The sequence below is a fragment of the Ciconia boyciana genome, chromosome 2, assembly GCF_034638445.1.
Source record: "Ciconia boyciana chromosome 2, ASM3463844v1, whole genome shotgun sequence".
Taxonomy (NCBI): Eukaryota; Metazoa; Chordata; class Aves; order Ciconiiformes; family Ciconiidae; genus Ciconia; species Ciconia boyciana.
The window spans coordinates 100,152,352-100,164,919 of record NC_132935.1 but is presented as its reverse complement, the minus strand read 5'-3'; the positions used below and the strand labels follow the sequence as shown (position 1 = coordinate 100,164,919).

Below are 12,568 nucleotides of genomic sequence, written 5' to 3'. Positions count from 1 at the left end.
CTCCAGGTGCTGTGGTGATAAAGCAGAACAGTAGCAGCCATTGCTGTTATTACGAAATAAACTATAAATGTTACTTCAGTATATCAGAAAGATACTACTATACTTGCAGACTGATCCTACATGAATAGCCGTTTGCCGAACCACTTGCACTGTATGAGTTCAGGGACATCGGCGGGCTCACCCGCACTGCCACGTTTGTTTTCCTTGTAAGTAAAAGCAGAAACTTGCCTAATGTGCATTTCATCTGCGCGGCTGTTGTATGCACGTTGCCTGGCATTAGCACGGCAGTAATTCCTGACATTTGTGAGTCTGCAGGCAGTCGTCTTTTCATCTACGGATGATTCAGAAATTGGTGCAGTGTATTTTCTTTGATATCTTTCTTCAATGATCCCTTTCAAATCCCTGAGCTTGCTACAGCAATTGGAAGGCAAAATTGTGACTACTGAAATATCTCCTTTTATATAATCTGCCAGTTTGCATTTTGCAGTTGATTTCTGCACTTGGCTATGATGGCAGATAATGTGTGCAAGAAGTGCCGTACACTTCTTGCAGATGGAGGCTGCAATTGCAACTGGAGTCAGCCCATTTAGGGTCAAATACACCTGCACATGCTGGCTATCAGTGCCCATTTTAATCTTCTCTGAGGGAAGCAGAGTCACTGCCGCTAGCTGCAGAGATCTCCTGGCGCAACCGACTTTCTGTCTTTGTGCCAGAGGTCAACTCCTTCATTTTTTCCCCTTTCCGGTGTCATCTTCCAGATCCCCTGATTCAACCCTCTCCATGTTGAAGATCGTTAAATACTAACCATCAGGCAAATTCACTGAGCTCTGGAGGCAGCTTCAGTAGGCTGCAGCAGCTTCAGAGCTATCTGTTTTGCTAACTGGGCGTCCAGGACTAATTCCTGCACAAAGAGGCATAAGCAGTGTAGTCGCAAGCCAGGGGAGGACGGGACCAACAACCTTCTGCTATCTCATGATTCTAGGTTGCTTAATGCTTGGCTTTAATCTATCCGTTGCCCCATGGAAGTCGTCAGCTCCTCCTTAGAGACTGTAAATGAAACAAGTGCTGAAGGTTACATGCTTAGCGTCCTGAAAACTTTGTCCCTGCATTCACACAGCGTTCACTGATCTAGGGAGTTATAACCCCCTTGGTTGTAACAGTGAAATCTGCAGAGAAGGATTAAGAGGTGGTGGATGACCTTAAAAACCGGGGTAACAGAAATGGCGAAGTAATACAAAGTGCAAAATAAGGACTAATAACAATATCTGCTGTACTTTTAGGTGAAAACTGAAAGGGAGGGTAAAAAGAGCTCTGAGAGGTATCGTTGACCCACCAATGTGCTATGGCTGCAAGGAAAGCAAATGTAACCCTAGGTTTATCAACTAGGGTATTTTCAGTGGTTCACATGGAAAGTTTCATTGACCCTTGAGTGTAATGTCATTTCAAATACAAACTACAGTTCTGGTCACTCCAATACAGGAAAGATGAATTCATATTCAAACTGGCAACCTAGTGTCAACAGGATAATGAAGAGGAATGAAGAGTCTTTTCTGTTGCATCTGATTAAAAAGAGATTGGCTTGTTTAGCTTAGCAAAACAAAGCTTGAGAGGGGATCTTGTTTCCACCTGTAAACAAAATAGGAGTGTAAAAAATAGGCAGAGAAAGAAAAAAGAACCACTGTTTCTGCCAAAGAATATTACTGATAAAGGAACATTTGGTGTAAAGTGGCCATAAATAAATGTAGATTGCAAATTAAAAGTTTTTTACTCAACAGAACAGTCCTTGTGAAAAGCTTCCTAACAGGAATTGGGAGGGATCAAAAGCTGAAATCAGTTTTTAGATGGATATGGCTGGCTTGTGAAAGGGATTTTACGATGCAGTTACCTATAATAGCAAGGGACTGGTTCCTGTGCCGTTGCATTAATTTTGCACTGTGGAGGTTTTTTACTTTCCCCTCAAGCATCTGGGACTAGCCACTGTCAGAGAAAGACTAATGAGCTAAAAGGACCACAGGTGCAATCCAAAAAACAGCATTGAATAGTCCTGTTACTTACTTCAAATGTTTTAACACAGTGACTGTATAGAGTTGAGGGGGATTAACAGGTGTCGGGGTGATGAATACCCCAAACTGCTCTTAATTCTAAATGGGAAAAGCTAAAAAACTCCCAGGCTGGAAAAGAATGAGAGTCAGCAGTGCATGGATGCTCTCCCACTTTGAAGGGATTCGAAAAAAAAGGCTATAACAGCATTCAAATTAATATGCAAATGATAAGGTGCATTTTGAGTCATTTCAGTGCTGTTATATCAGGGATGAGTGTGTCTGAGTGGTTTTAAAGCGAAGGAGGCACCCAGCATACTGAAGAAGGAAAATAACGCGATGCCGTTGTTTTCCTCATCTACGGCAGATGGTCATTTTAAGTGTTCAAAATCTTCTCCCATTCTTTTCAGGTGGATGCGTAGATGAAGTCCTTCCTCTGTTATTTTGTTTTCTTTTTTAGTCGAGAAATCAATGATGACTGTGTCATTTCTTCCATTATATTTGTTTATGTATGAGAACAGGTATATTATTTGTAACGAAGAAACAATCACTGAGGAATAAAGCTAAAATGGTCCTACCCATAGGTGGCAGTAACTGCTAATAGTGCTGGCTGTCAGTGCCACTCCAACTCAAAGTCTTAGGACCCAGACAAGGTTTAAACCAACTGACCTGATCCCCTAAGTTGCTAAACAGCCACTTCAGGGATCTTAAAATGGGGTCATGCACCAAGCTCCTTGCAGAAATCACCAGCAGAACATCTCTCCGTGGAAGCTGGTTCAATTGTCAGAAATAACCCCGCTGTGATTTCTTGAAGGAAGGTTGTATAATATTTATTCAAGTGCTATGGTTGACAGCAATAAGAAATGGCATTTATATTAGAATATTAAACCTTGCTGTGTTCTCATCAGACATGTTTTACCTGTAGAATGAACAGATAAATATGATATGTGTTTAAAGCTATCAAAACTGAGTGCCTTACAACGGAGAAGAATTTGGACCAATATCCCTTCCCGCCAACGCAAGGATTACCTTGTATACAAAATATTGATGTATTCACCACCTTTGACTAAATAAAGGCAGGAAGAATCATTCTCATGGCACAGAAGAGCAGCAGCAGCTGCTCCTGATTGCTATATGCAGGAAGACAGAAGTAAGGGACGAGGTTGTCCATAGGAGTTACCTATTTTCTCTTTATCTTTGCACATAGGGAATCATGTAAGTTGCAAACAAGAATTTAATTTCCTCACAATCCTGGTCTTACTTCTTTCCTAAAGGAGTCCTGCAGTGGGATTGTCAGCGGGACTTTCCTTGCTGCTTTTTAATTACTTATTGGAGATCTGACTTGTACCGACGGAAGATTCGGAACAGTACTTCTGAATTTCGGAACAAATTTCCAAGCAACTGAAAAGGGGAGGAGTACATTGTAGTTTTGGGGTCCTCTCGACTGGAAGGAAAGAAGCTAAGGATAGTTGCACGTTGGCTGTTTAACTTTCTGGAAATGCCTTTATTATTTACATTTTTCCCCAGATATCTCAGGCAGGGCAGTGCAAATATACAAGACAAAGTCACCAGCCTACGTGTGCTTTTTAAGAAGGACATAATATGTTGTGAAGAGAATTAGAATCAGGAGCAGTGTGATTGTATGTGCGAGGATGCATAAGCAATCTGGGTGCATTGTCAGCAGTTTTAAAGTTTTACCACTATCTTATGACGGACAGTAATGCTGTAGTGGCCTCTGGCATAGCAGGCATTGTATGCAGTGCAGAAGGTGTGGAGGCAGAGTAAAGGCTTTCTGGAATAGTCCAGGGGGGGTGTTCCAGGCATAAATGTGCAAAAGAAAGATTACAAGAGTCAGTAGGCAAAAATGTCCATGGAGGGGACAGACATGAACCTAAGTGGTGAAAGGAGGACAGAAAGGATGAGCATAAAGGTTTAAAAAATGGAGTGGGACGGCATTGTGAATATACGAGAGATACGGAGCTGAAGCTCGGCAGGCTCTGTGTGATGCAGCTGGGAGTGGGACGGGGAAGGACACTAAAGGGTGCTGGAGGTATCAGAATAAGGGCCGGGGGACTGGTGATAGCAGTGTCATTTTGAAGTGGGCTGAGGGGGTAAAAGAGGCATCAGGAAAGCTTCTGGTTGTCATGTAAAGAAAGGAAGAAGCTGATGTAGGGAAGGGAAATGGAGGTGAAAAGTGGATGGCCGTTACTTGCTCTTCATTATCCTGTGAGACAGTTAAGCAGTGAATCAATTATGATACCAAGCAATTGTGTAGATAATGAGTTAAGCAATGAAGCAGTTATACAGCAAATCATTTCTGGTATTAAATAAAAATGGGAAGAATCAACAGAAACATGAATCAATTATGCAGAGAACTATTACCAAAGTCAGTCAGTTAAATAGAGAAACAGTTATACAACAAGAGAATGAATAAATTAATTAGGAAGTGGGACCATTATGTTGAGAATTAATTATGCGGAGTCTTCCTTTGTGATAAAGGGCATGTCTGAGGGAGCTTCACACACAGGAAAAAAAAATCCAAAACAAAACCATAAAAATAGATGCAAAACTAATGACGATACAAGTCCTGCGCCGGTTCTCAGTCACTTTGCCTGTGACATCCTCTCCCGTGTCTCTTTGGGCTAGCCTCACCCATGTTGCAATAGATGCTGAAGCCATTGCAGAAGCAGAGAGGAAGAAGCCTGTTTCTCCACTGCGCGTTCCTTCACTGGGGACGTGGAGGTGAGATGAAGGAAGTTTAGAGATGATTTTGTGGCTCTGACAAGTGGGATGTAGAAGGAGCCCATGGTCTTTCGAGCCATCTAACCTGCACAGAGAGGCTTGGGGCTCTTCACAGCCCCAGGATTACTCAGGGTCGAACTTCTTGATGTGCTTTCTACTGAAGAGCCTGAAAGCTGGATTCCCCTCTGCCTTGCATCTGTTTCCACCTCTGCAAGATAGGTGTCAACTCTCAGCAAAGAAATGTTTCCATTTTGTCAGCTCTTTCTACTGTTATATCTGGATGAAAACCACCAGCCTTTTGGACATGACACTCTCTGATGGTGTCAAATGTAAGCATTCTGCTTCAAGAGAATGCTGCCTTACTATAAACAGATAAAAATGCAATACAGACCACAAGGTGGTGGAAAACAAATTTTCAAGTCTTCATTCCTGCAGTAACAATGAAGTATACTGATTCATACAGTGGACACAGTATGCTGTATCATTTTTTTGTTTCAGTGTTTTTCATGCTCAGAAAAAAAAACAAAACAAAAGCCCTACAAGAGAGAAAGGAATCTATAACATCCTTGAGAGAACACCACATTTTACTAGCTGAGTGCTCAACTCCTTACCTAGACAACACTTCCATCTAATTCTATGATAGATTGGCTTGACTGCTGGATCCAACCTGGAATAAATACTGAACTAGATGTCTTCCAACTGTTATCTGTTCCAAGTCTGGACACTAGTTGGATTCTTGAGGTGGCTGGCAAAATATCACTCCTGCTGCTCCCATTCCCCCGCTCTGCCAAGGTTAAGGGTGCTATTTCCCACAACAGCTCAAGAAGAGCAGTTTTGAAGAGGTCTGTCTTACCTCAACAAAACCTATAGCCTCCCCTTTGACCGACACTGCAATGCAAGCACAGAATATTTAGGTTTAAAACATTTGTTTCACACAAATGAGTTGAGATGTATGTTCAAATGCAGAAATTAGTGTCTTATCCAACAAGGTTTTAATGTCGTATTTGTTGGTTAGAGAGGAAAATGGTGATACAGTATGTTCTTAAGTTAAAGTGGGTTACTAGAATTGGTTTTGGTTAGCAATGAAGTGCAAGGTTATGATGTAATAATAATAATACTATAAACATGGTAATAACTCTTCATGTGTTTTTAGGGAAAATAATTCTGAAACTACTAACAGCAATTTCATAATACATTAGCCAATATTGTTAAAAAGCTTAGAACAGAAATATGTGAAATAGAAAAATGCAACATAAAAGTAAGTTCAAAGGAAAATGAGATCTGCTGGAGCAGCAGCAGGGTGATGTGGCTGGATACCATGCCACCTTTTTTCTGTTCAGCCACGGTAAAAATGCTGTAAACTACTATTCTCATCTGACAATAGAGAATGTTAACTTCAGCTCTTGGTATTTGCTCATATCTGTGGCTTTCTGTCATCATTTCAGTGCAGCACATCAGAATAAAACCTAGCACATGCAATCAGTATTAATTGCACCAGATAGTCACCAAGGCAATGTAACATGGTCCTTATGTTAAGGTTCAGGGCTGCTGAAGTTAGCACTGCCTTTATGAGGACCTAGCCATGCAATTGGAAATTATGCAGATAAAGTATATACATAAGAATGAAAAAAATTCTCTATGGAGAATATCCAGAAATTATAAAGGCAAGAGATACCATTTCATCTGCATTAGTCTGCAGCTTGTACTTTTTTTATTTTGGAGGACTATGCTGGGGCAAAGCTGCCAGTCGTGACTAAACGCTTCCTCTTTTTTTTCCTCTAAGATATGAGATCTGGAAATGGTATTATTTAGACATTCACACAGGTGCTTCATGCTGGTCATTGCACCCACATAGATCATTTTTATCAGGTTCATCAGGTCTCTAGGTTTTCTTAAAAGGTTTCTGCAGGTTTTAAGTCCTGTTTCTTTTTTTTCCCCAGTTGCCTTCCAGTTGTGGAGAGGGCAGTTGTGCTAGCTAAGATGTGCTTTGAGACGGCGTCCTCAGTGACTCAGTTGCATGTCAGTGCCTAGGTCTCCCTCAGATGGGCATGCTTGGGAGAAAGAGGTTGAGAGAGGTGCTCCTTTCTCAGCTAAGGCAGAAGGATGTTTGGGCCCCTTGGGATGGCCAGGATCTCCTGACATCCAGCCTTACAGATTGTCAGATTCTGCCTGAACTTGCAGAGGCCCAATTAGTGTTGGAGGTGCTCCTCTTTTTATCTCCTAATGACTGCCAACGCTCTAGGCCTCACCACTTGAGATTTCTTCATGAGATGGGGAGGGAGATTTTTCAGTGCATGCTGACTTCATTATTCTGCACAAAATTCACATTTTCATTTCAGCCAGAAACTCAGTTTTGGGGACCAGGGCAAACCTGTGGCATGCTCTGTGCAAAACAGCTCAAACTGGCTGTTTACTCTCAAAACAGGCTTTGAACACCATTAGTTTATTTCTTTCATTGCTGCTTCTTTCCAGACATCTCCCTCCTAGAATTATCTTCTATTAGATCTTTGGAGTCTGTTTGGCTGGATTTAATCTCATGTTATTGGTTTAATGCAATATTAATGTTAAACCCCCTTTGTTTCTTATCCCCCCCAATGATTTAAGATGCTTAAAACTGAAAGTAATGTATATATCTCAAGACAAGGATGCAAAAGCCTTAAACATCTGCCATCGGAATCTGAGTTGTAGGGACAGCTGACATTGTAGATAACACTGTTGTTCTCTGTTAACACCACTCAGTATTCAAAGACTTGTAGGGCTGTTGTGAGAAGGGGGAAAATTTGCCAACATGAATCGGGAGAAAAACTCCCCATGTTACAATCTTGTTTACAAAAATGTACACAAGGGAGGATAAACAATGATGTTTCCTTTCCCATAACTCCTGTGTGGTTTTTTTTTTCCTCTTGGCATCAACTTGTATCTTTGACTGTAGTTGCATTTTAGGAAATTGCTTTCCTTAGCTTAAGTCTGACCTGCCTCCTAGCAGCCTCCAGTAGTTGCAGATGTCTTCAGTACATCTAGACTAGAGGCTGGCTCTGGACCCAAGGCTTTGCGGTTGATAATTATTAGCATCTTGCGGGATAATGTTAAATGTAACCTCTTGTTTGATCCAAATTATTTTTTTCCCCTCCATGGAATAATGCCAACTCTGTAGTCTGGAGGCAAAAGGTTTCTCTTGTGTGATTCATCAGACGTCATGAGCTACGTAAGGATGCGCTCAGCCTGGATTTCAGAGGAGATGCTCAGAAGGACAACCCAGGCAGAGCCACTGCTAATGCCGGAGACCCCACTGCATCCCCTCAAGGTCAGCACGGGACAGTTGCGGGCACCACCAGCAGGTATGTTATGGGAGGTAGGGCAACAGGAGCTGGGAGCTCCCATACTCCATGGGAACTCCAACCAGCTCCACAGGTTGACCAAGCTGGTTATGGCGTTATTTTCTGTACAACTGCAATGTTTCAATTCAGAAAACTTTAGCTTATAGGCAGCTGCCTGTTAACTGACACTGAAGAGCCACAAAGACACTGCCAACCCAATGGCCTTGAGGACATGCAGTCAAACTCCTTCTGAGCCTGAAGGCCTTACTTGTCTAGGAATAACCAATGACTCTGCAAACTCTGAAAAACTCTGATGAGGTCTGTCATGTACTTTCAGAAATGTCAGTTACCTGTGAAGAAGTCACACAGACCTAACAAGAGCTCAGAGAAGACAGCCCTTCCAAGGGGTGGTGCATAGGCGAGAGAGACACAAGCATAAGCTACTTTAAAAAATCCTGGATGTTATCTAATGCTTTGTTTCTTCTAATCATCACTTAAATATGAGACCTAGTCATAGACTCCCCAGGGAGGTGACATAAATGCCAGAAACTGACTGAGCGTCTGGGCTGAAGCTGGTTGCTCTACAGAGCACTGTAGACTCATCTAAAAATAGGGGACTTTCACCTCTACAGCTGACATGAAAAGTGATCCCTGCTGGGATACACTTGGAGTGACTCACAGGAGGACTGAGATACGATTAACTTTATAACCATAAAAATGACATGAAAGCAATGCCCATTTAATTGGAAAAGCATTAACATGTCAACCTCACCTAGAGCTTTCAAAAAATAAATATTGTGAAGCCAAAAGACCTGGAAGGAAGCATCTTTAAATTGTGATAGATAACTGCTTAACTATTCAGAAAGAGAAAGGAAATTACCAACTAACAACTAACCTCCATTTCTTTAAGATTTCACTAGACTGCAATTCCTTTTTAAATAAAATGCACATCTCCCAGAGAACACAACTTCTCCCCCCTACCCCCAAGTTATTATAAATGAATACCGTGACGGGAAGAAGAAAGTAACAGGTTTCCTTTTGTTCATGAACAATGGTCTCGCTTACAGCATTTAATGAGGTTTCCAGATGGAAGAAAGCAGTCCAATAAAAGATTTTGCATCAGTAAGGTCATTTGGGGACATAATTATCTGTGAAAGACATTGCATTTTTGGCAATACGTGAAAAGAGATTACAATTCTGGGTGCCTAGTTGCTTGTCGTTTTTGAGGTAGGTCCTGTTTGTGTAGAAACCTTTCTCCCCCGCACTGTTCTTTAAGTGTCAAATTTTGTTGCATTTAAGAAAAGTACACATCATAACAGATGGCAAAAATGCCATTGAATAATTTTAATAATAGCAGAAAGCTAATTGCTTGTCAGCAGAAAATTCCTTTTCTAGAACTGGCAGAAATCATACAGACTATCCATGTTGTTGCTGAAAGGCTCAAGCTAGTCGATTTTGTAAAAATCTAACAAAAGTAGTCTGTACATCCATATAAATATATTTAGGTAAGGTACAGCTGCTGAAATGAGTACCTAATTGATGTGAAATGCTGCCAGTGTGCCCAAATGAAATAACAGAATTTAAGAAGATGAAATTACTTCAGTTGTGACTTGGCCATCAGATGAGGAGAGGTGCTCTGATTTTTGGAAGAGTTTTCTATTAGTTTATACACACTGAAGACTTTAATTTTACATCTTTTCATTGGGAGTATTATGTAGAGATGTGGTCTGCCTGCTAAACATTAATGAATGTTCTTTTTGGCACCACTGTGAGAAATGGCAATATTACTATAATTCCCATATTACAGATGTAAAGCCCCTAAATTATAGTCAGTGGCTGTTTTTTGGATATATTTTTGTTAATAAGGACAAGCCCCTACAATTCAGTAAGGCAAGTAGAAACTCATTATATGTTTAAGTTATCTCACTTTTGTTAAGATTACTGTGAATGGCTGAAGAAGTTTGAAATTTTTTGCTTTACATGCTTTTCTCCTGAAGGAATGGCAAACCTAGCCATTAAATCTCGTAAACCTCAGTTCAGTTCCTTAAACTTTGGACTCGCCCTTCTTACTGTTGAAATGGGACCTAATGCCATATCTGGGCACTGATTTGGTACTGGAGCAGATTCCAGGTGTGGGAATTTCAGTCCTGTGAAGTGCTCCCAGCTCCTGTTGCCCTATCTCCCATAACGTACCTGCCCACAACTGTCCCGTGCTGACCTTGAGGGGATGCAGTGGGGTCTCCGGCATTAGCAGTGGCTCTGCCTGGGTTGTCCTTCTGAGCATCTCCTCTGAAATCCAGGCTGAGCGCATCCTTACGTAGCTCATGACATCTGATGATTCACACCAGTAAGTGAGACAGATGTAAGTGCATTTTTTAAAACAAACGAGGTGAAAAGGTACTTTATAGAAACAAACCAAACCAAACAAAACAAACTTAAATACCACTCCTAAGGAAGATCACTCAATTGGCAGTGCCTGACAAAACTAATCAGCCTGAATGACTAAGCCATTACATCTTTCCAGAGTGCAATGCTGTGTTCACAAAGAACATCACCCAGAAGATGATTCTAAAACTTTCAGCAGAACTAGTTCCATAAGGTATTTAGATTTTTCATATAACTGTAATCTAAAGAAACACTTTGGAATGCAACAGGAGCAGATAGCCATCATTTCTATCTTAGCAGAGACCCTAACCTACTAACGACCCAATCATTTTTGCTGTATCTTTACTTTCATACAAAGCTGTTGATGGGAAAATTGTCTCAATATTTCATATCCAGTGTGAGTCTTGTCCTTTTATTTTGGTATAATATTGGAGACACAAATAGCTGGAAGAATAGATGTAATTTATTGATTGATAGGAACACGGAAGAGCAATATAGGGAATCTCACACACAGTGATACCATCCCTCTTTGCTGTGCCAATAAAGTCACTTGAAATCCAAAGTTCTTCCACAGAGTTTACGTCTAGCCTTCAGGCTCATCAAGTTCTCACAGTCTGAACGAGCTCATATCTGTTGACTCTATGGGTTCAGTATAAAGACCCTAATTTTTCCCTGACCATGACTGCGATGGGGGCAGAATCTCACTGGTATAGAAATGTGATTCCAGCTTTTCATTTGCCAAGTGTATTTTTAACTACTTATTTTGAGTGGCCGCTCTGCACTTTGGTTTAGTGTTATTTTTATAAAGATAATTTGTAGCTGTGTAAAAGGTGCTGAGGGTGCACTTCCAGAACCCTTTTGTACATATGCAAAAATAATGAATAAATAAATAAATGCTCCTTTCACATGACCTCATTGAGGGCAAAGCCAAATTCCTGCAAGAGAAAGCTAGCTGAGCAGAATTTTCCAAGTGCCTTTATTATGACATTATTTCTATTCCCATTGCATCTCAGGGTCCTAGTCACAGACCGGGACATTACAATGCCAAGTACCACACAAAAATAAAAAGGATGTCTTTGCTCCAAGGGGCTTTTATAACAGCAGTGGTCAAAACGGAGCCATGCCTGCCAGTAGGACCCAGGAACATTTTTCCGAGCATGGAAGTGTGTATCAGCAATTTCTTTTTACACAGGCTCAAGGACAGATGGGATCGATGCGATGACATCTGAAGTTCCATTTCAGCTACTGTGTATAAACTCATAAATGCTTCAGAAGAACCAAGCTGTACACTTGCTGTACTTTGAAGAGGTAAGTTAAAAACCAAATGCTAATCAGCCGACTATGCAGAGATGAAGTGGGGACAGTCAGCTCAGGTTTTCAAGTCAGCATTGCTGAGGCATTTTGCTTATGTAAACACTTGCGATCATGTTTTCTATGTCTACAACCATCTGAAATTTTGCATAGCTGCAGACTGAACATCTGCATAAATCTGAATGAAAGATTTAGAAAACAAATAAGAAGATTATGTAGCAAAACTGCATCTTTGTTGCAGCATTTCGGAACTCAGACACAAAAAATCAGACACATTATATGAAACTAACAATATGGAATTGTGTTTTCAATACATATCATCCATCTGGACGTTAACTTTTATCACCTATATCTTCAGGTTTGAGCTGAAGGTGCCACACTGCTGGGAGCAAGGAAATCATTATGGATTGTTAGGCTAGTATTGAAGACACTGCATAGTTCCAATAAATGGACTATATGGACACATATTTGTGGATGTAAAGGCAAATGGAGTCATCTCTCAAATCTCATAGTGGCGGTGATGCAGATGAGCGGTATTGCTGGAGTCCCAAGGTTTCACTAGCCCAAAAGTGACAGCTGGGCTTTCCTTAAGAGAAAAGGATTTAGCTCATGGATCCCTGTGGCAAGTGACGCCTCTCAAATTTGCAGGAGTGCAGGAGACTTCAGGGTCCTACACGTTGAACCTTTATTCATGCATCCATGCCCTAGCCATGTCTGCACCTCAGGTCTTTTGTCATATCCTCCCAGGCTCTGATTGTGCCCTGCCACGTGCCC

At 41.2% G+C, this 12,568-nt stretch overlaps 1 long non-coding RNA gene across 1 annotated transcript; it reads left to right on the top strand.

The window, feature by feature from the left end:
- Positions 1 to 11,698: 11,698 nt before the first annotated feature.
- On the top strand, positions 11,699 to 12,269 carry LOC140647025 (uncharacterized). Its single transcript, XR_012040637.1, has 2 exons — positions 11,699 to 11,791; positions 12,153 to 12,269. It is a non-coding gene; the product is annotated as an uncharacterized lncRNA (long non-coding RNA).
- The last annotated feature ends 299 nt before the right edge of the window (positions 12,270 to 12,568 follow it).